General features: G+C 48.2%; 1 protein-coding gene across 3 annotated transcripts in view; it reads left to right on the top strand.

Annotated features, from left to right (window-relative positions):
• ACSL4 (acyl-CoA synthetase long chain family member 4) overlaps window positions 1-26,493 on the top strand; it is a 128,794-nt gene that overhangs the window by 45,436 nt on the left and 56,865 nt on the right. The window contains exon 1 of one of the 3 annotated variants that reach the window (XM_073641120.1): window positions 1,369-1,558. The exons of 1 other annotated variant lie outside the window; for it this stretch is intronic. The gene's annotated coding sequence lies outside the window, so the exon portion shown is untranslated. Of the gene's footprint in view, window positions 1-1,368; window positions 1,559-26,493 lie in introns of those variants that run through there. One more of the 3 variants, XM_073641122.1, reaches the window with a different exon arrangement.

The following is a 26,493-nucleotide window of genomic DNA, read 5'->3' as shown; positions in this document are numbered from 1 at the left end:
GGGCTGAGCGTGGGCTCTCTGCTGTAGCTTATAGAGGGGGGTGAGCTCTCTACTGTAGCTTATAAAGGGGGTGAGCAGGGGAGCTCTCTGCTGTAGCTTATAGAGGGAGCTAAGCGGAGGCTCTCTACTGTAGCTTATAGAGGGGGCTGAGCGTGGGCTCTCTGCTGTAGCTTATAGAGGGGGTGAGCTCTCTATTGTAGCTTATAGAGGGAGCTAAGCAGAGGCTCTCTACTGTAGCTTATAGAGGGGGCTGAGCGTGGGCTCTCTACTGTAGCTTATAGAGGGGGCTGAGCGTGGGCTCTCTGCTGTAGCTTATAGAGGGGGTGAGCTCTCTACTGTAGCTTATAGAGGGGGTGAGCGGGGGGAGCTCTCTGCTGTAGCTTATAGAGGGAGCTAAGCGGAGGCTCTCTACTGTAGCTTATAGAGGGAGCTGAGCGTGGCTCTCTGCTGTAGCTTATAGAGGGGGTGAGCTCTCTAGCTTAAGAGGGGTGAGCGGGGGGCTCTCTGCTGTAGCTTAAGGAAGAGGTTCTACTGTAGCTTATAGAGGGGGCTGAGCGTGGGCTCTCTGCTGTAGCTTATAGAGGGGGTGAGCTCTCTACTGTAGCTTATAGAGGGGGCTGAGCGGGGCCTCTCAGCTGTAGCTTATAGAGGGGGTTGAGAAGGGGGCTTTCTGCTGTAGTTTATAGAGGGGGCTGAGCGGGGGGCTCTGTGCTGTAGTTTATAGAGGGATGAGCGGGGGAGCTCTCAGCTGTAGCTTATAGAGGGAGCTGAGCTGGGGAGGGGCTCTCTGCTGTAGGTTATAGGGGGGCTCGCTTAGAGGGGGTGAGTGGGGGGAGCTCTGAGCTGTAGCTTACAGAGGGAGATGAGCGGAGGCGTGTGTGTGTACTGTGTGTGTGTACTGTGTGTGTGTGTACTGTGTGTGTGTACTGTGTGTGTGTACTGTGTGTGTCCCATGTAACACCACCGCACTTGATAACCAGGCCTAGTTCACATTATGTTCTCGCTGCATGTTATAGCTCAGTAAGAAGCAGCCAGTTCCCATGTGGTGCTATTTTCTTTCCCGCACACTGTGTTCTGTGAATCATCCACAGCCTCAGGACTCATTTTCCATCCCATTACGAGCACTGTGCCCAGTTAGTTTATATTATGATACAGCAGTTCTTTATTCAGCATAATTAACAAGAACAGGAAATGTTTTTTTTTATTTTAGGGAGTGATGGAGCCGCACACACGTCTCCCCGGCCGCCTAGACCCCCTCACTGTGTGCGCAACACGTCACGCGACACTGCGCCTGCGCCAACTGGGTTCCCCCTCAGTTGATGAAAGATGGAAAAGGAAAAGGGCGGGTGATCGATGGGAGGCGCTGATTGGCTGCCGCCTATCGAATCAGATGACGTGACCGGCGGGTTTCCGGAGAGTGAGGTTATTGTCGGTCATTTACCTGAGGAACAGGCGGCGGCCGCTGATACTGAGGCTGGAGAGATTGTGAGTGACCGACTGGAAGAACAAGTGTCCTGCTGCTCCTGGAGTCGTTATCATCTCCATCACCGGAACACCGGTGAGTGATGTGCCTGCTCCAGCCAGACTTCCCCGGGCTGCCGTCAGGATGGTGCTGCCTGGTGTATAGGAACCAGGCGGGTAATGGAGGGGTGGGCTGTGGGGTCAGACGGTCACTAACAGGGGAGTGCTGGTAGGCAGTTATGAGCAGGGGAAAGTGTGATAGTGATGGAACCAAGCAGACTCCATCCACGGGGCCGTCTCCTCCCCCCCCCCCCCCCCCCTTTCACACGGGGCCGTCTCCTCCCCCCCCCCCCCCTTTTCACACGGGGCCGTCTCCTCACCCCCCCCCCTTTTCACACGGGGCCGTCTCCCCCCCCCCTTTTCACACGGGGCTGTCTCCCCCCCCTTTTCACACGGTCTCGTCTCCTCCCCCCCCCCCTTTTCACACGGGGCCGTCTCCCCCCCCCCCTTTTCACACGGGGCCGTCTCCCCCCCCCCCCCCCTTTTCACACGGGGCCGTCTCCTCCCCCCCCCCCTCTTCACACGGGGCCGCCTCCTCCCCCCCCCCTCTTCACACGGGGCCGCCTCCTCCCCCCCCCCTCTTCACACGGGGCCGTCTCCTCCCCCCCCCCTTTTCACACGGGGCCGCCCCCCCCTCACACGGGGCCGTCTCCCCCCCCCCTCACACGGGGCCGTCAACCCCCCCCCCCCCTCACACGGGGCCGTCAACCCCCCCCCCCCTCACACGGGGCCGTCTCCCCCCCCCCCCCCCTCACACGGGGCCGTCTCCCCCCCCCCCCCTCACACGGGGCCGTCTCCCCCCCCCCCCCCCTCACACGGGGCCGTCTCCCCCCCCCCCCTCACACGGGGCCGTCTCCCCCCCCCCCCCCCTCACACGGGGCCGTCTCCCCCCCCCCCCCTCACACGGGGCCGTCTCCCCCCCCCCCCCCTCACACGGGGCCGTCTCCCCCCCCCCCCCCTCACACGGGGCCGTCTCCCCCCCCCCCCCTCACACGGGGCCGTCTCCCCCCCCCCCCCCTCACACGGGGCCGTCTCCCCCCCCCCCCCCCTCACACGGGGCCGTCTCCCCCCCCCCCCCCCTCACACGGGGCCGTCTCCCCCCCCCCCCCCCTCACACGGGGCCGTCTCCCCCCCCCCCCCCCTCACACGGGGCCGTCTCCCCCCCCCCCCCCCTCACACGGGGCCGTCTCCCCCCCCCCCCCCTCACACGGGGCCGTCTCCCCCCCCCCCCCCCCCCTCACACGGGGCCGTCTCCCCCCCCCCTCACACGGGGCCGTCTCCCCCCCCCCCCCCCTCACACGGGGCCGTCTCCCCCCCCCCCCCCTCACACGGGCCGTCTCCCCCCCCTCACACGGGGCCGTCCCCCCCCCCCTCACACGGGGCCGTCTCCCCCCTCACACGGGGCGGTCCCCCCCCCCCCCTCACACGGGGCCGTCCCCCCCCCCCCTCACACGGGGCCGTCCCCCCCCCCCTCACACGGGGCCGTCCCCCCCCCCCCTCACACGGGGCCGTCCCCCCCCCCCTCACACGGGGCCGTCCCCCCCCCCCTCACACGGGGCCGTCCCCCCCCCCTCACACGGGGCCGTCTTCCCCCCCCCCCCTCACACGGGGCCGTCTTCCCCCCCCCCCCCCTCACACGGGGCCGTCTTCCCCCCCCCCCCCCCTCACACGGGGCCGTCTCCCCCCCCCCCCCTCACACGGGGCCGTCTCCCCCCCCCCCCCTCACACGGGGCCGTCTCCCCCCCCCCTCACACGGGGCCGTCTCTCCCCCCCCCCCCCCCACGGGGCCGTCTCTCCCCCCCCCCCCCCCTCACACGGGGCCGTCTCTCCCCCCCCCCCCCTCACACGGGGCCGTCTCCCCCCCCCCCCTCACACGGGGCCGTCTCTCCCCCCCCCCCCCTCACACGGGGCCGTCTCTCCCCCCCCCCCCCCCTCACACGGGGCCGTCTCTCCCCCCCCCCCCTCACGGGGCCGTCTCTCCCCCCCCCCCTCACACGGGGCCGTCTCTCTCCCCCCCCCCCCCCCTCACACGGGGCCGTCTCTCTCCCCCCCCCCCCCCTCACACGGGGCCGTCTCTCTCCCCCCCCCCCCCTCACACGGGGCCGTCTCTCTCCCCCCCCCCCCCCCCTCACGGGGGCCGTCTCTCTCCCCCCCCCCCCCCCCTCACACGGGGCCGTCTCTCCCCCCCCCCCCTCACACGGGGCCGTCTCTCCCCCCCCCCCCCTCACACGGGGCTGTCTCCCCCCCCCTCACACGGGGCTGTCTCCCCCCCTTCACACGGGGCTGTCTCCCCCCCCCCCCCCCCCGGGGCCCCCCTCACACGGGGCTGTCTCCCCCCCCCCCCCCCTCACACGGGGCCGTCTCCCCCCCCCCCCCCCTCACACGGGGCCGTCTCTCCCCCCCCCCTCACACGGGGCCGTCTCTCCCCCCCCCCTCACACGGGGCCGTCTCTCCCCCCCCCCTCACACGGGGCCGTCTCTCCCCCCCCCCCCTCACACGGGGCCGTCTCTCCCCCCCCCCTCACACGGGGCCGTCTCTCCCCCCCCTCACACGGGGCCGTCTCTCCCCCCCCCCCCCCCCCTCACACGGGGCCGTCTCTCTCCCCCCCCCCCCCCCTCACACGGGGCCGTCTCTCTCCCCCCCCCCTCACACGGGGCCGTCTCTCTCCCCCCCCCCCCTCACACGGGGCCGTCTCTCTCCCCCCCCCTCACACGGGGCCGTCTCTCCCCTCACCCTCGGGTCTGTCCCCCCCTCACACGGGGCTGTCTCCCCCCCCCTCACACGGGGCTGTCTCCCCCCCTTCACACGGGCTGTCTCCCCCCCCCCCCTTCACACGGGGCTGTCTCCCCCCCCCCCTTCACACGGGGCTGTCTCCCCCCCCCCCCCCTTCACACGGGGCTGTCTCCCCCCCCCCCCCTTCACACGGGGCTGTCTCCCCCCCCCCCCCCCTTCACACGGGGCTGTCTCCCCCCCCCCCTTCACACGGGGCTGTCTCCCCCCCCCCCCTTCACACGGGGCTGTCTCCCCCCCCCCCCTTCACACGGGGCTGTCTCCCCCCCCCCCCCCCTTCACACGGGGCTGTCTCCCCCCCCCCCCCCTTCACACGGGGCTGTCTCCCCCCCCCCCCCCCTTCACACGGGGCTGTCTCCCCCCGCCCGGCCCCCCCCCCTTCACACGGGGCCGTCTCCCCCCGCCCGGGGGTTCCCCCCCCTTCACACGGGGCCGTCTCCCCCCGCCCCCCCCCCCTTCACACGGGGCCGTCTTCCCCCCCCCCCCCTTCACACGGGGCCGTCTTCCCCCCCCCCCCCCTTCACACGGGGCCGTCTTCCCCCCCCCCCCCTTCACACGGGGCCGTCTTCCCCCCCCCCCCCTTCACACGGGGCCGTCTTCCCCCCCCCTTCACACGGGGCCGTCTTCCCCCCCCCCCCCCCCTTCACACGGGGCCGTCTTCCCCCCCCCCCCCTTCACACGGGGCCGTCTCCCCCCCCCCCCCCTTCACACGGGGCCGTCTCCCCCCCCCCTTCACATGGGGTCGTCTCCCCCCCCCCTTCACACGGGGCCGTCTCCCCCCCCCCCCCCTTCACACGGGGCCGTCTCCCCCCCCCCCCCTTCACACGGGGCCGTCTCCCCCCCCCCCCCCCTTCACACGGGGCCGTCTCCCCCCCCCCCCCCCCTTCACACGGGGCCGTCTCCCCCCCCCCCCCCCCCTTCACACGGGGCCGTCTCCCCCCCCCCCCCCCCCCCCTCACACGGGGCCGTCTCCCCCCCCCCCCCCTTCACACGGGGCCGTCTCCCCCCCCCCCCCCTTCACACGGGGCCGTCTCCCCCCCCCCCCCCCCTTCACACGGGGCCGTCTCCCCCCCCCCCCCCCCCCTTCACACGGGGCCGTCTCCCCCCCCCCCCCCCCTTCACACGGGGCCGTCTCCCCCCCCCCCCCCCCCCCTTCACACGGGGCCGTCTCCCCCCGCGGGGCAGTCTCCCTCCCCAGTTCTGTCACATGAGTATAACATGCTGTTACTAATGGCATTGGGGTGCTGATTTATGCTGAATGTGCCTGTTGCTATAGTGAATGGCTTGTGACCATGTAATCAACGGCACTACGCAAGATGCCTCTTTGTACTGTGTGCATTTCCACCCAGAACTATCCCCTGTAATGAGCAGTAGTCCTTGGACTTCTAAATTTTGCAGAGCACAATTCAATGTTTTATTTTATACTTTTAACTAACAGATACTCATCTCATTAATTTTAGGTGATGTCTGTGTATTCCACCTTGAGTTCTGATACTGAAGCTCAGAGCTGGTTTATTCCTGAGTCCTCAGACTTGCTGTTTTCTTGTGGACTGTAGTCCTCTGTTAGACTGTAAGCGGCTGTAAACAGCTGATCAATAGGGCAACAATAGTAATACTGTGAGACGTTCCCTTATTCCTGTCCGTGTCTTGTTGGTGCACTACGATGGACAAGGAAGGAAAGTCGCCATGCACATAAAATAGTCAACCAGGAGTAGTTCATGGGTTATTCCCACAATATTTATCGCTCACTGGCACAGAATACTAAAAACAAACTTGCCAAAAGCATGCAATTTCCAGAAGTGCTCCAGATATCACACCCTGAAAACCAGCATGTTGGAGGATTTTGCTTATCTGTTTACTGATGGAAATGTCCTGTAGTTGTTTTGAGACAAGTCACATGTGCTCAGTAGGCACCTGCTATTCTTTAGCAGTCTTAGTTCGCAATGAGACAACCATGCATGGGGGCGCTGTGCACCTGCTGCTGTAGAAGGAGCAGCTATCCTCCTCTGTGACTGCGCCACTCGGTTGTGTAATAGACTCAGCAGAGCAAGCACAGGACTCACACAAATTTTCTTGTTAAAGAGAATCTGTCAGCAGGTTTTTGCACCATAATGTAGGAGCAGAGCTCCTGATTCCAGCGATGTCACTTTCTCACAGCTTGCTGTAGTTTCAATACAATCATTGTTTTATCAGGAGACTCACTGCCGAACTAGGTCTTGTGTGTAACCCCTCCTCCACCACTGATTGGCAGTTTTCTGCCTATGCGCAGTGTACGCTGGAAGCTGCCGTCCAATGGTGGGGGTGGGGTTATACACAGCTCTGCATTCTGACCTCTGCTACATCTACAGCAGGGAAAACTGCACCAAGGAGTCCAGTAAGTGACATGTTACTAGAAAACTGGTGCTCTGTCCCTACATCATGTTTCTCACAGATTACAAAGCAAAAACCTGCTGACTTTAAAAGCGTGAATATTTTTGTCCAGATGTGTCATGACACTTACTTTCTACCCATAAAAATATAAAAACAACCAGACTTTTTTTTTTTTTTTTTTTTTTTACATATACAGCACTATCATATTCCTCAGCGTTTCCAGACTCTACTGTCTTTCTTGCCACCTGCAAGATTGGTTGAAGCTAGAAGAGCAGACATAAGGGAAATATATCTGAGAATTCTTCGGTGGTGGATTATAACCACCCAGGGCGGTGAGAAACAGTAAAGGATTACATTTATATTATATATCATCTTTAATAGTTAGAAGTCCTCCTGCCTGGCTCTGCCCATAGCAGATCACACAGTGGATTGGAGGAGGTGCTGATGCCAGCTGTGCACAGGAGGCAGCCTGGAGAAGAGGCAGGGAGCTGTGGGGGTGAGCTGGTTGTCTGGTGGCGCCTTATTAATATGGCTGACACAACCATGTATAGTGCAGCTGTTGAGGGCATCTAGCTCTGGATGCTTCTATTCTGAGTGTATGATGGTACCAGTATGCTGCACTTAGCAGCAGTGTGCCTGTCGGAAAGCGAGTGATTCATTTGTTCTTGCAGCTGGGTGACTAACTCCGACTATAAATGAATGAGCTGTAACAGCAGTCACTACACCGCTCATTACTATTTCATGCTGTGCCGGTTGTCATTGACATCCTAGATGGTGCTTTTATCAGGTACCTTCCTCCTGGATGAGCTGCATATAGGATACATCCTCTGGGAGGTGCTGGTGGTGACGGGATGGAGCTAATGAATGGATTCTGATGTACACGAGTAGTGAGAACTGATCACTCGTTCCATTATGTTCTGGCAATCATTTTCCTTGAGCGCATGTGTTACCAAACGTGATTCTGGTGCAGCTGAATTGTGTATTATCTGGAATCTGCCATTACTTATCTGATGATCTCATTGGCCATAGCTGGATGAATTGGGTGTTGTGTAGTCTACATTTTTCCATTTAAAGGTTTCTGTAGCCCCTATTGACTTTCGGTGGAGAGGTGACCATACTTGAATTTTATCAATCTTGGACACCTGATTTGAGACATTTGGTCATTAAAGGGGTTAGCCCTTTAGAAACATTAGTAGGATGAAAATAATGGGTTAACAGGAAAGATGTGCAGATCCAGCTCTTGAGAATTTTTTTTTTTGCATACTTGTGATGAGATCTGGTTCTGGCAATCAATAATATGCACCTAACATTGCTCAAATCTAAAGCAGGTACATTGGGCCCGAGATGTCACTCCAGACTGCTGCTCTGTCCCTATACCATTGGTGTGTTTGTGATTCCAGTTTTTCTCCAACTTGTGATACTTAGATTTTACCACTTTAGTAAATGATGCAGAGAAAACATTGGTGTCAGTCGAATGTGTAGTTCTAGTGTGGGGGACGCCATGTTTCCTAGCATAGTGCATGGCTACTAAAGAATAGGCTGCTGCTGTTCTGACCCTTCATTTTCTAAACGGGGAGGTGGAAAATTGTAGCGAATGGATTGCAGGAGTGTAACCACAATTTCTTCTTCTAAACTAATGTCACAAGTTTTCCAGTTCATAGGACAGTCCGTGAGTATAGAAAATCCTGAACTTGTCACCAGATATGACTAAGTCGTCAACTTCCAGCAGCTGCTGTGGGGGTCTGCACTATTCTGCATGTCGGTGCAGTCCCTCAGCAGATCACATATGTTCCTCGCACATGTGGTGGGCTTGCCTGTGACCCCTGCAAGACACAACTCGCTGAGCACATGTTGAATGAGTACCTTCAGCTCTTACTATACATGCAAGTCTTTATCTGCAGGCAAGCACACAATAAAGTGTCTACAACATTAATATATAGTTCTATCACCATGTAAAGCATCTCACAAATCCTGTTTTTGACAGCTTTGAACAATGGTGGTGCAAGTAATCTTGTCTTTGGCCTGTAGGGTGCAGGAATACTTCGCACAGCCTGGAGCAGAGGCCGGGATGCTGCTGATCTTGCATAGCGTGCAGGGTATTTCTTATGGTCTTGATACAAATGATGATTTCCTGTTTAGCCATATTTCATACATTGCAGATCTAGTATCTACATACAACCTGATATCATGTTATTCATTACCCCAGTCCTGTATGCTTACTATAAAAGTATATGGTTTGTCCACCTTAAATACATATGGAGAAATTGACTTTACAGCGGTTTCCTAGCAAACATTTCTCAGCTAGGATCTTGGATCCTGCAGCTCAAGGAAATGAATTCCCTTTGACAGCTATGTATAATGGGGCTACACAGGCTCAGTGGGGTTTCTTGTTCTCCAGTGGTGGCAGATGGTGATGGTTAATGAAGGTGTAAGTGCAGGTATATATCCACAGCATATGCCATAAAGGTCTTCCAGATAGGAGTCCCACCTCTGGGACCTGTGCTGTTGTGGAGGATGAGGGTTCCCCACCCACCAGGTTGAAAATGGATGGAGAAATAGCTGCTTATGTCACTTCTATGGGAGTAATGGAAACAGTGGAGAGTTTGTGGTGTTGGCAGTTTTCTTACTTTCAGAGAGAGGGTCCACATTAGAAATGTGAAATTGCTCAATTTCCCCTGTGGATGATCCAGCTTCAGAGCAGCACCTTCAAGCTGGCTATCTTTATCTAGGAAACCGGTTACATCTGAAAATGGCCAGTAATCTTGGCAATCAGCCGGAAACGTTACAATTAAAAATCCCTGCTATTCCGTAATTGTGAATGAAGATGTTTTCTAATAAGAGGTAAATAGCAAAGTTGCTTGTTTTTTTCTAGTGTTTCGTAATTTTAGCCTAGTCTCTCATAACCATTGTATTCAACAATATGTAGTTAAGAATCCTGACCTCGTGTGTCCTTCTTCCACCTCTTGACAGCCAATAAGTTAGATGTAAAGTAGGAACACATGAATGCCTCAAGCTAATGTAACCAGCACTGACAGCTTTTTAATATTCGGTCACATTGACACCCTGTTCTGTCGCTCTGTAACATGTTCAGGCCACTGTTTAGTGAACAATGTGGCTATATGGTTATTCCTCCCAGAAGGTGCTGTGATATATAATTATAATGGGATACTTATTTTTTCCAGTTTCCCTTTGCACCCGGAGAATATTTGCAGAATATATTTCCAGCCGGACATTCATAACCCTTACAGTATTTTGACTCCCGGTCATTGCTGTTCCTGGGAATGCTAATCAGATCTTGCAATTGCATAATTTTCCATTAAAACGTGTTTTTATATCTACTTTTCCATTAGACCATGGCGGGAATACTTCCTGTAACTGCGCGTGCTTTGTACAGAGAAGCCTTCCTCCAAGTGGAAGGCACAATAAAATGGCTTATAAAATTGAGCAATACACATTAATATGTAAATCTTCCCTACTTTCTACAGCCAGGAGGTAAGTGGTTAGTAGGGCTCTTGTTTGTGGAGGAACGCCTCCTGATGTGCTCATGTGCCTGTGGTTTACAATCACTCTGAAGACTTTCCAGTTCACCATGCTTGGGCTTGTATAATCACTGCGACATTAAGACACATCTTTTACTCATTACATTCAGAAAGGAAACAGAATATTACTACAATTTTTGTTGCATACTGAATTTTTTTTTTTTTTTTTTAACTTTTCTTGTCTGATGTCAAGCTAAATGGGTGCTAGGGGGTGAAAAAAAGCCTCTCACTACCATCAATAATAAAGCATGCCTTTGGAAAACTAACTTTCACTGTAGCACAGTATATAAATTACTCCCAAAGTGTTCTGAGCTTTTTTTCTTCTGGGAAGTGTCCTGCGCTACATGGTCACAAGTGTTGGCTGTTTACCAAAACCTATTCCAAGATACACTTATGTAATCAATATGGGCTTAAAGTGCAGGCTTTCGGCTTTAATTTGAGGGTATTCACACCCTAATTGGAGTAAGGGGTTGGGAATTACAGCTGTTAAATATGTGGCCAACTCTTTATAGAGACCAAAAGTAGTTTGACAATTTTCTCAATAGCTGTTATGGGGTATTTTCTCATTAATCCATCAATTAAGCACCTAAAAGGTCTGGAACTGATTCCGGATGTGACATTTGCATTTGGAAGCTGTTGCTGTGAACCCACAACATGGAGTCAAAAGAGCTCTCAATGGAAGAGAAACAGACCATCATTAGGCTGAAAAAAAGACCTCCATCAGAGAGCTAGCCTAAATCGTAGGTGAGGCCAAATCAACAGTTTGGTACATTCTGCAAAAAAAGAGCGCACTGGTGATCTTGGGAACACAAAAAGGCCTGGATATCCAAAGAAGACAACAGTGGTAGCAGAATCCTTTCCATGGTGAAGAAAACCCCTTCACAACATCCACCCACGTGAAGAACACTCTCTAGGTAGTAGATGTTTCAGTATCTAGGTCTACCATAAAGAGAAGACATCATGAGAGCTAATAGAGGGTTGACTCAAGGTACAAACCATTAATCAGCCTTAGAAATAGGACAGATTTCACTTTGCCATAAAACATCTAAAGAAGCCAGCCAGTTCTGGAAAAGCATTCCTTGGACAGATGAAATGAAGATCAACCTGTACCAGAATGATGGGAAGAAGAAAGTATGGAGAAGGCTTGGAACGGCTCAAGATCCTAAGCACACCACATATTCTGTAACACATGGTGGAGGCAGTGTGATGACCTGGGCACGCATGGCACTCGGTCATTAGCGTTTATTAATGATGTGACTAAAGAAAGAAGCGGCTGGATGATTTCTGAAGTGTACAGGGTGATACTTTGTGCTCTAAATGCAGCAAATATAATTGCTCAGCTCTTCACAGTACAGATGGACAATGACCCAAAACATACTGCGAAAGCAGCTAAGGACTTTTTTATGGCAAATTAGTAGATGGTACAATTTGCAATTGTTGATGGCCATGGCTCCCTTCCGCCCCATCCCATCACAATGGCATTTGCTCTAAGTACATGCTCATTAAATATTTCAGCCTAGAGTTGCTAATGTCCATTTGCCCAAGTGCAAATATAAGTAAGATGCTTAAGAAATTTAAGGCCATGTTTCCATTTGGTTAGTATTTGTAAGCCAAAATCATGAGTGGAACAATCAGAGGACACGCCTGGTTTTGGTTTAAAAATACTGACTAAAATGCTGAAGGTGTGAATGTGGCCTTAGTAGCGCACATACTGGCTATTTCCGGTGTGCTCATCAGCCATACAGGCTTTTCTTGTACTAAAGCCTACAAATGTAATGGGTAGGTTTTTTTTATGCTAATTAAAAACAGGGTAAGGCTGCATTTATACGGCTGCATTTATACTGTCCCAATTATAGTGGACGAGTGTTCCTAAGAACACTTGTTTTCAGATCGTGCAGTGTACACAGGCTGTCAATCACTCAATTAACGAGCAAAACACTTGTCTGTCAGGTGAAATTACCTTTTCGTTTGCCCAAAAGAGTTGCCCAGCGAGGTAACTCACACATGAAACAATTTTTGATACATTATTCACCTCTGTAGTGGCAAAAAAACACAACTTAAAGACCTTTGAGTTTTGGTGCTGCACAACTGAGGCTTTTTCTGGTTGTACAGATTGACATCAGAGGTTGGGTAAAGGCATTAAAAGCCATCAATATACTGTAACAAGTCACATGAAAGCACATCTTGGAGGGTCTCCAGACTTGCATCACAGGATGGTCTGTGAATGAGATTTTGTTGGCGATGCATTGATTTTCCATTTTCAAGTAAGTGCTTGTTTGTGCTCATATTTGAGCGCTATATTCCTTTTTTTTTTTTGCTAAAGTTTCAATGTTTTCCAGCAGTGAAGAACGGAGAGTTTTTTTAAAATGTCACCATAAAGCCTGGAAAGGAATGAACAACTCGTGTAATAGACTGCCTCAGTCATTGGAGCTTGTTTAAAGATGACCTGTCACTTGATCACAAATGGTAACCTAAATACTTTGTAAAAATCCCTGAGATCCCCTGCTCTTTTCTGTTTTGCGTAGTGTCACTCACTCTTTTGCAGTGATATTTACATTTTGTTTTTTTTTCTGGAGTGAAGTACAGTATGTGAAATCTCTACTTGTAGTCCAACTGGACATTTTCAGAGTCTTCTGTGGGGGTGTGCACTTTCACCCCTCCCACCCATAGACTGCCAATCACAGCTCAGTAATGTCTGAGACTGTTAGACTGCTGGGTCAGCTGCCAGGCTGTGATTGGCTGTGTCTGGGAGGGACAGATGAAGGTGCACACCCCCAAGGAAGAATTTGAAGAAATGCCCAGTTGGTTTGTAAGCAGAGATTTCGCTTATTGCACCAAATAGTAAAAAGCGGCTGAATGTGGGGCGCTCAGGAATTTTTACAAGATATTTTTACTAATTATTTTTTTTTGAGCAAGTGTTAAATCTTTGATAAGCATTGATACTCTATATCAAAACTTGGAGCAGTCACATCTACCAATTTATATGTAAGAAAATGGGCAGCTATTAAAAACCAAAAAATGGCTCTCCTATATATGACCAAAATATTTTATCAAGTGATGGAATCCTATTTTTGTTACTTTAATAGGCTGCCCATACATACTAGTTACTGGTTGGCCATACAAGGACAGCTTAAACATTTTCAGCTGTTGGTAGGAAATCTTCAGTGACTAAACATTTTCAACATCTAAAACCCAATCAATGTTCTGCCAAAATGAGAATTCTTTGCTGGTGACTTCTGTCTATGAAGCATTATGCATTTTATACTGTTTTGACAAATCCATTTGGCTATTGGATTAAACAATATCCTGCCTTTCAAGTAGGGCAGTATTTTCTGATAACAGAAAAGCTTTAAAAAAATATTGGAGGCGCTTTTTTTTTTTTTTTTTCTCTTCTAAATGCTTTTATTTTGGGCTAAAAACATACTTTACTGTGCATAGCAGGCTGCAGATTGAGTTAAAGGGGTTGTCCACTACTCAACCCTTTTTCAATCACTATATTCTGCAATGTAAAAAGGCAGCCTGTACTCTGTTAATGCTGGGTCTCCTGTGATGTTGGCCCTGCAGCCAATCAGCGGCCCCTAATGGGCCACTTCACTTTACTTTACTTCCTTCTGACAATGTCAGGAAATCAGAGACCAGCAGCAGTTCTCATTTCTTCTGGATGTCATTTATTTATTTTTTTTGTCCAAAGGAAGTGAGTGAGCTGACTCATTAGGGGGGGCCAGTGATTGGCTGCAGGGCTCATGTGACATAGGTCACGGGAAACCCGTAAATGAGTACAGGCTGTTATTGGTTTACATGGTGGAATATAGTGATTAAGAAGGGGGATGTCAGAGTAGTGGGCAACCCATTTAAGGGAGAAGGCATGTCAGTGAGTGCATTGTGATGGCAGGGTTTGTAACCCTTACTGCTTTTCTCCAGACCGATGTTCTAAGCTGATACAATCAGATCAAAGTTCAACTTTTTATTTGATCATAAAACTGCCTAAAATATTAAGTTTTGGAGACATGAAGGTTACACACACTGCAGTTAGTATGCGCTCACTGACTGATTCCCCTATTGCAATAATGCTTTTTAGCCAAAAATACATGCACCCCAAGTAGGGGGAGCGTAATCTGCTTCTCTGGTGGGGGACACATGGGGACTGTCATGCCATTCTGCTTGCCCCCTATCCATCTCTGATGCCTTTTGTTCATTAACTCTAAAAACTGCAGGAATACCTGTGCCCATCTTCACTCCTTTTTTTACTGGTGTGCTAAACGGGAGAGAAGACCCTCTTTGTGCAATAGTGGAAGTTCCAGAGACGGAGCTGTAGTTTTATACCTTGGATCAGAATATGCTTTCAAACTGTGTGCAGCCCCTGGAGTGGTACGATTACAAAATTTGGCACTCGAAACCAAATAGGTGGTTCACCTCTGATGTAAAGTGTAGCTATAATTCTGAAAACTGTCTTATGTACATGAGAACTAGGCTACAGTTACATTCAGTATTTTACATTAATATTTGTAAGCCGAAACCAGGAGTGGGTGATAAATACAGAAAAGGTGACGTGTTTCTATTATACTTTTCCTCTGTTTCTCACCTGGTTTTGGCTTACAAATACTGATGTAAAGTACTGACCAAATTCTGATAGTGTGACCGGAGCCTTTAGTACGGTTTCTGCCTGTTAGAACTTGTATATTCTCCAGTTTCCCCCTGTTGAATTAGAAACTTAATTTTTTTTTATTTATTTTTGTGCTCCTGCGCTTTTCTCCATCCAGCTTCTCCCCCTTCTCTCTCCACAGGCTCTACCGACTCCACAGCCCTGCACACAATGTCACTTTCAGGTGGAGTCCACCCGTAATCCGCCTGAAAAAGCTTCCAATAAAATGAACATAACACAGCATGAGTGTCTGACATTGCAGTGCATTATGTCATGTCTGTTAACCACTTCCGGGATTGGAAACCATGAAGTGCTTAAAGGGGTTGTCCACTACTTTATATTCCCAGCCCATGTATCCCCCCCCCAGGGCCCCTAAGACTTCTTGTAAATACCTTCCGTTGCTGATAGCGCTGCTCACAGGCATTATCACTGGCCGCTCACAGGCATGACGTGACCCCCGGCTGCAGCCGTCTGAAATCCGCTGTTGTCACAACAAGTGCTGACAGCAGCCGGGGGTCTTTTTCTTCCTGGTGGATGCTGGGTGTGGACGCGGGGCGTAACTCTGCCCACAACCCAGCAGCCACTGTGGGGACCCCAGCACGGAGTCACGCCTCACTTGTTGTGACGTGAGCGTGGAGTCACGTGATGCCTGTGAGTGGCGCTATCAGCAACAGAAGGTATTTTACAATAAGTTTTAGGGGCCCCGGTGGGGGGAATAAAGTAGTGGACAACTTCTTTAAAAGAAGGGACATGCTTATTCTTTCATCTTAAAAGTATAGAGCTAAAAATGTTGCTGGCGGCAGAACCACCATTAAACTACTTCTGGAAAACAACCGCCTGCGTCTTCTTGAAGCGGCTTCACCTGGGAAAACTTGGCAGCTGCATCAGTCTAAAAGTTGTTGTGTGCACATAGCCTATAGACAGCTATTTCAGAGTGAACCGTGCAGGAGGCAGAAGCATATTTCTTTAATTAGATATAATGCATTTCTTTTCTCACCTGCAGTATTGATTTATGACAAAGGTGCATTTTTCTATTCAAATAAAGAGAAAAAAATTCCCTTAAAGAAATTCATATCCTTGAAGATAATGATGGCATATTAGGATATACTGTAGCATTAATATATCTATAGAACCTTTCTGAGCTCCCGGCTTGTTTGTTCTCACAATCTGCTGAGGTGGTATCAGTCTATTTCCACTTATCAGACATTGGTAGCGTATCCTAGGTTATGCCGTCAGAGTTCTAATTGGGGAACCTCTTTAATGCTCCAGAATAGACAGATCTTTTTGCTGATACTAGAATGTGCTTGGAGCCGTTAATACTTTCCCCTTCCCTATAGTGTTCATTTGTCAGCTGCACACGGCCAGTCTACTAAACTTCTATCAGCTCTGTCTGAGTTATTGGATAATAGTGCTTGAAGATGAATTGACGAAAGGTCGAAACTTAATTACTAATTGCAGGTACGCCCTTTTGTTCTATTGTTCAGGCCATTCTCTGATTTGCTATAGGGATTTTTGCAGTGTGGTTGAAGCTGTATCCTGAAATCACACCATGGGTTACTATCAGACACTTCAGGGCATGTTCACAGACAAATGTTTGTTCTTCTTCTCTTTTTGTCACTATGACCACTGTACAGTCCACTCTTGCCAGACAGGTTGGTAAGTTAGGAGAGGGGCTAGGTTAACAGTCATGTAAATCTCATGTCTACGGTCTAGTGCTTTAGGTTCACATTCCTGCACAGATGATGGATGCCAAATTCCATCAGTATTTGCAGTTGATAAGCACAATCCGCCGATAGAATGATTTGCTTTGTAAATATCTGTGGATAAACTTTAGACAGCTGTCAGTAGGCTGCTGACAGACTCCTTTTATTGGTGGCTTATCTCATGTGGGAATCAGAGATTGATGGCTGGATTTCATCTAATGTATGGGAACCTGTTTTGCTGTTTCTGCTCTTTTAAAATCCATCACTTATTGCAAATTCATTTTCAGATTCCAAATGAAAGGCGATGATACCAGTGTGAGACATGTAATGACTGACTGTCTGTACTTCTGATCTACATGTCTCACACTGGGAATTCTCCCTTTTTCATTTGGCATAATCTCTGGAGGCAGATTCTCAAGGAGATCTACACTACAGACCAAAAGTTTGGACACAACTTCTCCTTTAAAGATTTTTCTGTATTTTCAGGACTATGAAAATTGTACATTCACACTGAAGGCATCAAAACTATGAATTAACACATGTGGAATTATATACTTAACAAAAAAGTGTGAAACAACTGAAAATATGTTTTATATTCTAGGTTCTTCAAAGTAGCCACCTTTTGCTTTGATGACTGCTTTGCACACTCTTGGCATTCTCTTGATGAGCTTCAAGAGGTAGTCACCGGAAATGGTCTTCCAACAATCTTGAAGGAGTTCCCAGAGATGCTTAGCACTTGTTGACCCTTTTGCCTTCACTCTGCGGTCCAGCTCACCCCAAACCATCTCGATTGGGTTCAGGTCTGGTGACTGTGGAGGCCAGGTCATCTGGCGTAGCACCCCATCACTCTCCTTCTTGGTCAAATAGCCCTTACACAGCCTGGAGGTGTGTTTGGGGTCATTGTCCTGTTGAAAAATAAATGATGGTCCAACTAAATGCAAGGCGGATGGAATAGCCTGCCGCTGCAAGATGCTGTTGTAGCCATGCTGGTTCAGTATTCCTTCAATTTTGAATAAATCCCCAACAGTGTCACCAGCAAAGCACCCCCAAACCATCACACCTCCTCCTCCATGCTTCACGGTGGGAACCAGGCATGTAGAGTCCATCCGTTCACCTTCTCTGCGTCGCACAAAGACACGGTGGTTGGAACCAAAGATCTCAAATTTGGACTCATCAGACCAAAGCACAGATTTCCATTGGTCTAATGTCCATTCCTTGTGTTCTTTGGCCCAAACATGTCTCTTCTGCTTGTTGCCTGTCCTTAGCAGTGGTTTCCTAGCAGCTATTTTACCATGAAGGCCTGCTGCACAAAGTCTCCTCTTAACAGTTGTTGTAGACATGTGTCTGCTGCTAGAACTCTGTGTGGCATTGACCTGGTCTCTAATCTGAGCTGCTGTTAACCTGCGATTTCTGAGGCTGGTGACTCGGATAAACTTATCCTCAGAAGCAGAGGTGACTCTTGGTCTTCCTTTCCTGGGGTGGTCCTCATGTGAGCCAGTTTCTTTGTAGCGCTTGATGGTTTTTGCAACTGCACTTGGGGACACTTTCAAAGTTTGCCCAATTTTTCAGACTGACTGACCTTCATTTCTTAAAGTAATGATGGCCACTTGTTTTTCTTTAGTTAGCTGCTTTTTTCTTGCCATAATACAAATTCTAACAGTCTATTCAGTAGGACTATCAGCTGTGTATCCACCAGACTTCTGCACAACACAACTGATGGTCCCAACCCCATTTATAAGGCAAGAAATCCCACTTATTAAACCTGACAGGGCACACCTGTGAAGTGAAAACCATTTCCAGTGACTACCTCTTGAAGCTCATCAAGAAAATGCCAAGAGTGTGCAAAGCAGTCATCAAAGCAAAAGGTGGCTACTCTGAAGAGCCTAGAATATAAGACATATTTTCAGTTGTTTCCCACTTTTTTGTTAAGTATATAATTCCACATGTGTTAATTCATAGTTTTGATGCCTTCAGTGTGAATGTACAATTTTCAAAGTCATGAAAATGCAGAAAAATCTTTAAATGAGAAGGTGTGTCCAAACTTTTGGTCTGTACTGTATGTCCAGGCCATAGATATTAGCAGCTCATTTGCATATTAAGAAAAATGTGGATTTCTCTGGAATAAGACATCGGATCGCAGATAAGGTATCATTTTATTTAACGTCCTATGACCTACATGCCCATATAGATGGCTTAAGAGGGTTGATCGTACTGACAGATTCCCTTTAACAAGTAGTGGTTGTCTATGGACTCGCACATACGAGCGTATAACTGAGTGCAACCTGATTAAAAAAAATAAATATTGCTCTTGGAACAATGTTATTCAATGAGGCAGTGCAGATGTGCATTTTTTTTTTTTTTCAGCTGTATTCGGTGTGAGAAATTGCAGCATCGTACAATTTCACTCTGAAATCGGAAAGTGTGAGAAAATAATCAGATGCCATGCCGGCCATCAGTGCATCTGATTTTTACGGATACATTCAATTCTCTAAGATGGGAAACTGTAAATGATTAGTGGCTGCTGAGTAAAAAAAATGGATTGCATATAGTTGACCAGTGAGACAAAATTGTCCCACTTTTCTGGCCGAAAATCGGACCTATTTTTATTTTTTAATACACTTGTGTGACCCTAGCGTATAAATGATGATTATGGGAACATAGGGCACCTGGTACAAATCACGCTTTGTGGTCAGACTGGTGTGACTACCGTACCTTGTAGCTGATGAGACTGCAATTTGTAAATCTTAACGATTTGGATTGGAACTAGATCCATCTATCTTGCAAACCATCTTCAAGTACTTATGATTCTTGCATTTCAAACAAGCGTTTGGTAAGAGCAGCTGGCATACTACACATTCCTCCACTAGTTGTTTTCACGTGCCAGGGAACTTGTTATATCGCTCATCCTTTTATGTTTTATGATATAAAAGTATAATTGCATGAATCCAGGAGGGCAGCTCCGTGCTGAGGTGCAGTAAATATATTCTCGTTCTGATCACGTTATAAACCTTCCTGTTACCCCTCGCAGTACATGTGATAGTGAGTGTGGTGTAAGCCCTGGCCATCTTCCCAGAGCAAAAGCAGCTGTCATTGGAATTCTCTATTAATGTGCAGTCCATGTCTAAAATAGATACAGCAAACAATGCATCGAGAGGGGCCGCCAGCCTCCCTAGCTCCATAAAATTACATAAGGACCCTGCTTGTTACTATACTTTACAGTCTGGGAAGGGTTATTCCCACAATGGCATTATTTTTCACAAAGTATGTTAAATGCATACTTATTGTTATGCTGAGCTTAGTCTGCATATTGTTACTTTTGTACCTTTTTTGTCTTTCATCTATCTGCCCCTCTGTACATCCAGCTTCATATAGCTGATTGAGGGGTCCTATTCTTACAAACTACATTTCCCAGCAGCACCCTGCTTCCCATGCAGACCTCTCCGTGCCTCTCCTGTGTGTCAGTATACCCACCACTTAGTAATATTTGCCATATAATTGAGAATTGAGCTAATCTAAGTGTAGAATTTATTTTACACTTCTGTGCCGTGTATGCTCCTCCACACATCTCTCCCAGCTTTTTTTTTATTTTCCTGCCACTTATGTTTAGTATCTATAAAAGAAACAGACCAGCTCACCTAGACGGCATGTAGAAGCGTGGCAACGTGTGGCCACAAGTAAAGATGGCCAAAGAAAGGGTGAATGCAGCTTCTCAAATGCAAAAAGCTTTATTCTTCAAAAATTAAACATAATGGCAAGGATTTCATAATGATTTGCAAGCTGTGTTTCAGACACTGTTTTGTGTCCTTTTTTTCAAAGCGAATGACAGATGAATCGTGGTGCAGTAATATACAACCAATGAAATTGCTTGGACAGCACTCTGTTGATGCATATGATAGAGGATTATCTTCTGCCATGTGCATCAACTGAGCCACATTTGCAGTTTCACATTACTGAGCTGACTGCTGATTGCAGCAAACACAGCTCGGCTCTGGTTTTCTCAACTCTGCTGAGCCTGGTTATTACAAGCTCAATTGTGACGTGCTGGACAGTTGAGCTGTACCAAAAACAGCCAACAGAGCAATAATGTAAATGTCAGAAGATAATATCAGGCTGGCAGAGTACTGTACTGTGCTGCATACAGTACAAAGTATAGTGTGTATTCTGAAGGTAGGAAACACTACCAGAGGTGGAAGCAGAGCTATGAGGGTAGGATGCCAGCCGGGAGAGACTGCACATGATTGACCAGGAGCCCTGGACCTACAGCAGGACGGATCCAATGGTAACTGGTGGGTAAATAGAGCCAGGGGGTGGGGGAATAATATGTACAATACAGGGCAGATACTCAAATGTTATATTGACACTAATACGTGTACATAATAAATTTGCATTGTTATTTTGGGAATATCCCTTTAATCTGTGGCAGTCACCAGCATAAATTACTTGGAGCCGGCAGCATCCTATCTGTGTATCCTTCTAACTAGTTTCTAAACATTGTAGAGGGGATTGCACTTGTTACGCTGGAATTTCCCTATGTTTGCATTTGCTATTCAACATTCATTATATTTTATAGACTCTCTGACCTCCATAGTGACATTATATTGAATGACTTTGTGCAGATGGTGAAGGACTCTTGCAAAAATATAACCAACTTTGATAATTTTTAGATAAGGCATATCTAAGGGCTGTCCAGAATTACGATATTGATGATCTAATTAATCAATATCAGATTGTAGGGGTCGAACACCGCCATCAATCCACTGTTACCAGGACCAACAGCTGCCAGAAGTTCAATCTGCAAAATTAAAACCATACCGCATCATAGTACGGTGGCTCAGTGGTTAGCACTGCAGCTTTGCAGCGCTGTGGTCCTGGGTAAATCCTGACAAGGAACCGGACAACATCTGCAAGGAGTTTGTTCTCCTGTATTTGCCAGGTTCTCCGGTTTCCTCTCACACTACAAAGACATACTGATAGGGAATCTTAATTGTGAGCTCCAATGGGGACAGTGATGATGATTTCTGTAAAGTGCTGTGGAATAAATGGGGCAATATGAGTGAGATAAATACCTTGAGATCTGATAATTACTGATCCTTATTAGTGCAATAGTCTGGGACTGCACATGTGTTTTTTTTTTTTTTTTTGCAGAATGACTGTTGTCATCAGGGGAGCCCCTCTATGGGATATCCATGTATTGTATGGCCATGTATTTTGAATAGCCTAGCTGGCTTTTTAGCTAAGAGAAGCCATTTGCAAAGCTGTAGGCTGATCGCCAGGCAGGCTATCATTTAATGAAACACACTCATGATGATGTATTATATGCTAAACCTGTGTAAATGTATTCTGTAGTTTTTGGTACATTAATATACTCACAGATCAGTCTTCCACAATAGATTTTCATGTGAGTGCTTCTTTAAAAAGGGGGTTGTCTCACAAAGACCACTCTGTTAAAAGTTTAAATGTATGCACAAAAAGTAAAGATTACTCTGAAACTATCCTAAAAAATATCTGCACCAAAATAACATTGTTGTGAGTAAATTGAGTTCAAACCCCATCCATTAACATTATACTGTACAGAAATTCTGCAATATGTGAATCTGTCCTGAACAGAAGTGATGAATGTGCTGATCAGTGACTTCTGCTCACCGCTAGGTCAGGATGGGTGCATTAGTCTAAAAACTGTAAATAATTTCCAAAATGTTAAATGGGTGGTCTGGAAATTACATATGGATGACCTGTAGGAGAGAAACCGCAGTTCTCGGCAGCGGCTACTAAGCAATATATACAGCTGTGCTGCTTCTCTCCATACATCTCTCACATTCAGCCGCCGCTGGTGTAGATATGGGCAGGTCGGTGGGGTGGCAGGTATCAGACCCTCTCGCCCCAACGTTCTGATCTCCTATTGATAAACTAACCTATGAATGGGTCATTATTAATATGCAAGTTTCAGACAACTCTCTCAAGGACCAGATTGAAAAAACAAAACTCTTTAGCTATGTATTTGTATTTCCTATATATTTTTTGCATCCATATTACTTTGGATGTTTCTGCAGCCATTATCTGAGATGTACGGCTTCTCGTGACCATTAGTAAACTACCCTACTCTATACCAGGTGCCCTGTAAATATTTTTTTCAGTTATGACATTACGTTGTAAGGTAACAGGCGTCTGCTAATTTTTTTTTTTTTTTTTTTTTTTTACCTTTATGATTTTCTGTGAAATTCATATTACGATTGTATGTATGTGATGGCCTCAATAAGCAGAGTAAATAATAACCCGCCCTGAGCGCTTGTAGTAATAGTTTGTATATTCTATTGCTTCTACATAAATGTACCTTTCTGATCGATCATAACGTAATTATTTATAATGTTGTATAACCTATAGATTCAGTGCATGGGGCACTGGCTTCCTTCTTTGTTTTTCCTCCTGTTCAGAGGCTTCCTTTCCTGCTGGGATATCTGGTGCCTCTGCTGGATGATGGGAGACTCCGCGGCATTGTGCTGGTGTATGTGTGCTGCAGGCTGACATAGTATGTGTATTAGTGCTGCGGGGAGGATCACATACATCCTGTCTGCCAGCTCCACAAGGGTTACTGCAGGTCATTGAGCATGAAATTGCTGACTGATTGTGCCTGAAAGGTCTCACTTAAAGAAGTGTAAAGATTTTTGTAAAACATCTGAATGCTGCGCTACAGCCAGTGTCAGTGCCATCCCAACCAATATATGTCCATGCACCCTATGTTCGAACTACAATTAGCATTGTCTTCTGAATCTGTGTGCTTATAGGAATAATCCAACACTGTATGTATATATTTGTTTTACTAACAGATAAAGGTAATACAATACCATCCCCAGGCTGTATATAGCAACAAAATCTACTCCGACTCCAGACAATATGCCCTGTGCCCCTGCATACATTTCCTAGACTAGTGCCAGCCTGTGCTCTATAAACTCCTCCTAGCTGTAGCCTGGAAACTTGCAGGACCTGTTTCCTTTATGGGCACATGAAAAGCGGTTCAACCGGTCGTCACCTAAGTCCTTCCCTCAGCAGCCACTGACTGCCATCTGCACCCTGCCTGCCGAGTGGCCTTCAGCAACTCTTCTGCCATCCTTGCCAGAGACATGTGCCCAGAGGCATAACCCAGAAAGAAAGGGCAGGCTTCCAGTCTGTTTCCATGCTTGGCCAACATGACAAAGAGGAGGGAGGGCGCACCACAATTCAATAAGGGTATGTGCACATGATCTGGAGCCGCTTCAGGTTTGACGCTGCGTGCTTATGCAGTGGCAAACCCGCAGCGTCCAGATGTTACAGCATAGTGGATGGGATTTGTAGAAATCCCATGTCCACTATGCGTTCATCTGTGCCTGCGGATCACCCGTGACATGGATATTTGGCTTGTCTTTCCAGACCGCACCATGTCAATTTCTCTTGCGGAGTTGCTAGTCTCCACAAGAGAAATTAGATCAGTACAATGTATTGATTGAACCATGTGGATTCACCACAATGAACACATGCGGATTCACCTGCGTTCATATAACGCAGCACTTTGGACGCAGCATAAAAGTTTACTGCTTCCAAAGCGTTGCCTGTCCGGATCGTGTGCACATACATTAGGGTATGTCAGGGTGCTACATCATGTGGAGAGGAGACTGACACAGCAACGAGAAAGACACCACATATGGATGTACGCACCTACATATTATTTACAAAAGTTTATTGAGAAACGTTTATAAATGTTGCGCTATGCATCTAAAACCAGGCATCAGCCATATACATTCCCCAGGTAGTAATATACCTGTTGCAGAAACCATAAAATACATGGACCTACACAAACAGGTTGCTAGAATATACGGCAGCCCAGATATGGGCCAATCAAAACAATGTAGAGAATATAACAACCTGGATGCTGTCCTTTTATTGATGCTGCATAATCCTATCTACAAGGACCAGAAGGAAGGAAAATATATCTATATGTATATCTATTTCTCCCCCATATATAGTATAGTGCTCTTTTGCTGTAAAAGTCCAGACCAATTGCCAAAAGAAGTGCACCGTTTCCGTTGCAAAGTGTCCCTATTGCCAGTTCCCTAAAGTATAATATATGTGGAGATGTCAGGTCACAATATGACCACACACTGAGCTCAATAGGAAGAAAAATAACGCAGGAGAGACAGGGTCTCAAGATAGAGAGGCAGAGGCTCCGAGTCTGAACTCCTACAAAAGGGAAGACAGGTATACCAGCTGGCACTTATGCCAAAACCCTGGGAGGATGCTGTGGTAAATAAGGGGAGGGCAAGGAAGACCACACTTGTATCGCTGTGACATGCACAGCTTCGTCAGGGGAATATGGTCTATGAATGACTCCTCAAACTTATATACCCACATATAAAAGGACTAAGAACCTACCGGTGGTGGGCCACATGGTAAAGATATGTTGAGCCAGAAGGGGACATGGAGCACGCCCAAGAGGCGGAGATCATCTGCTGACAATGAATAACCTGGATCCACGCCATGCACAATGCAGAGACAGGCAGTGGATCGCCGACATGTGAATATCACCTGTGTTGAGGAGGAAGGGGTGGGGGTCACATATCATCCCCAAACACGGCTCTTGTGCCGATAGAGAGGAGAAGCGGCAAACCACTCCCTATAACAAGCGTCAGAGGCCCAAGCATGCGCAGATTTCATAGATGATATCCGGCCGGTATACCATCCAGACACCGCGCATGTGTAAACGAGGAGGGGGGGGGACACAAACCACTAGCCGCATCGGACCGAAATAAACGTTTTACAGCATGTGGCATAGCGCTGATATGTATGACACAAGTACTTCTACATATGATGAGGGTATTAAGAAGTAGTATTGTGGACATCAGAAGTTGTCATACAGGGCACAACATGAGGAAACAGAAGTGAGATTTACGCAATTTTAATAGAATCCCCCGATAACATCAGCCATTGGATAATGCCGAGCGATGCTGGTTATAGGCACAATTTCCAAATAAAAAAAAAAGAATAAAAGTTCTAGGCGACGCATTCTAAGGTACCTAAGAGGACAAGATGTTTATTGCTTACTACTAGAAAAGAAGTGTTGAGTATAAGGGTATGTGCCCACGTAGCGTTTTACAAGCGTATATGCTGCTTCATTTCCGCAGCGTAAACGCTTGGTAATCCGTCCCCCATGGTCCCCAATGAGAATCTGCACTTTCAATGCCCATCCGCAGCGTTTTTGATGCGCTCAAAAATCCGCAGCATGTTCATGCGGAGTTGCCTTGTCAATGCAATAAAAAACGCAAGGCAATTTCGCATGTCCCAAACGCTTCTAAAACGCGCGAAAAACGATTGCCAAATTCCGCAAGCTTTTTTCCGGGAAGTAACATGCAGAAATTTTCTGCTTCATTTCTGCAACGTGGGCACATAGCCTTAGGGGTCAGAGAATGCAAAGAGATCCCCCCCCATATTAAATAACCCACAACAAATGTGAGGAATTATGTGTTATAGTTTAAGAAGCTATTCGATATCTAATGACCTATATTATAACCTTGAGAACCCGGATACAAAACGTAAGGGCTGAGGTCTAAAAAAAAGCATCAATCATATACGCATAATAGTACACCTGAAATCCATCCTGATGACACTGGCTGTTGTGTTGTGTCCAGCGACGTTATTATAGACACTGTTACCCAGGTAAGAAGGAACAATTATCACAAGCATCAATTGTGTGTACAACGGTTGACCCAAAGTTCCTTCTAAAAGTCTTGGCTATTACAGTGTCAAACAACGCTATTGTGGATACTATTACTCAGGCAAGGAGAAATGGTTGTCACAAACACGTACGATATCCCTTTTGAGGACAATCCATATTAAACCAAGAGGATTGGAGATCAAGAAGCATAGTTTGAGAATGTTAAGTCTCAAGTGGAGCATTGTA

The sequence above is a fragment of the Phyllobates terribilis genome, unplaced genomic scaffold, assembly GCF_046119375.1.
Source record: "Phyllobates terribilis strain yellow unplaced genomic scaffold, ASM4611937v1 Scaffold_7__3_contigs__length_470593459, whole genome shotgun sequence".
Lineage (NCBI taxonomy): Eukaryota > Metazoa > Chordata > Amphibia > Anura > Dendrobatidae > Phyllobates > Phyllobates terribilis.
This window is presented reverse-complemented; position numbering and strand designations above follow the sequence as displayed.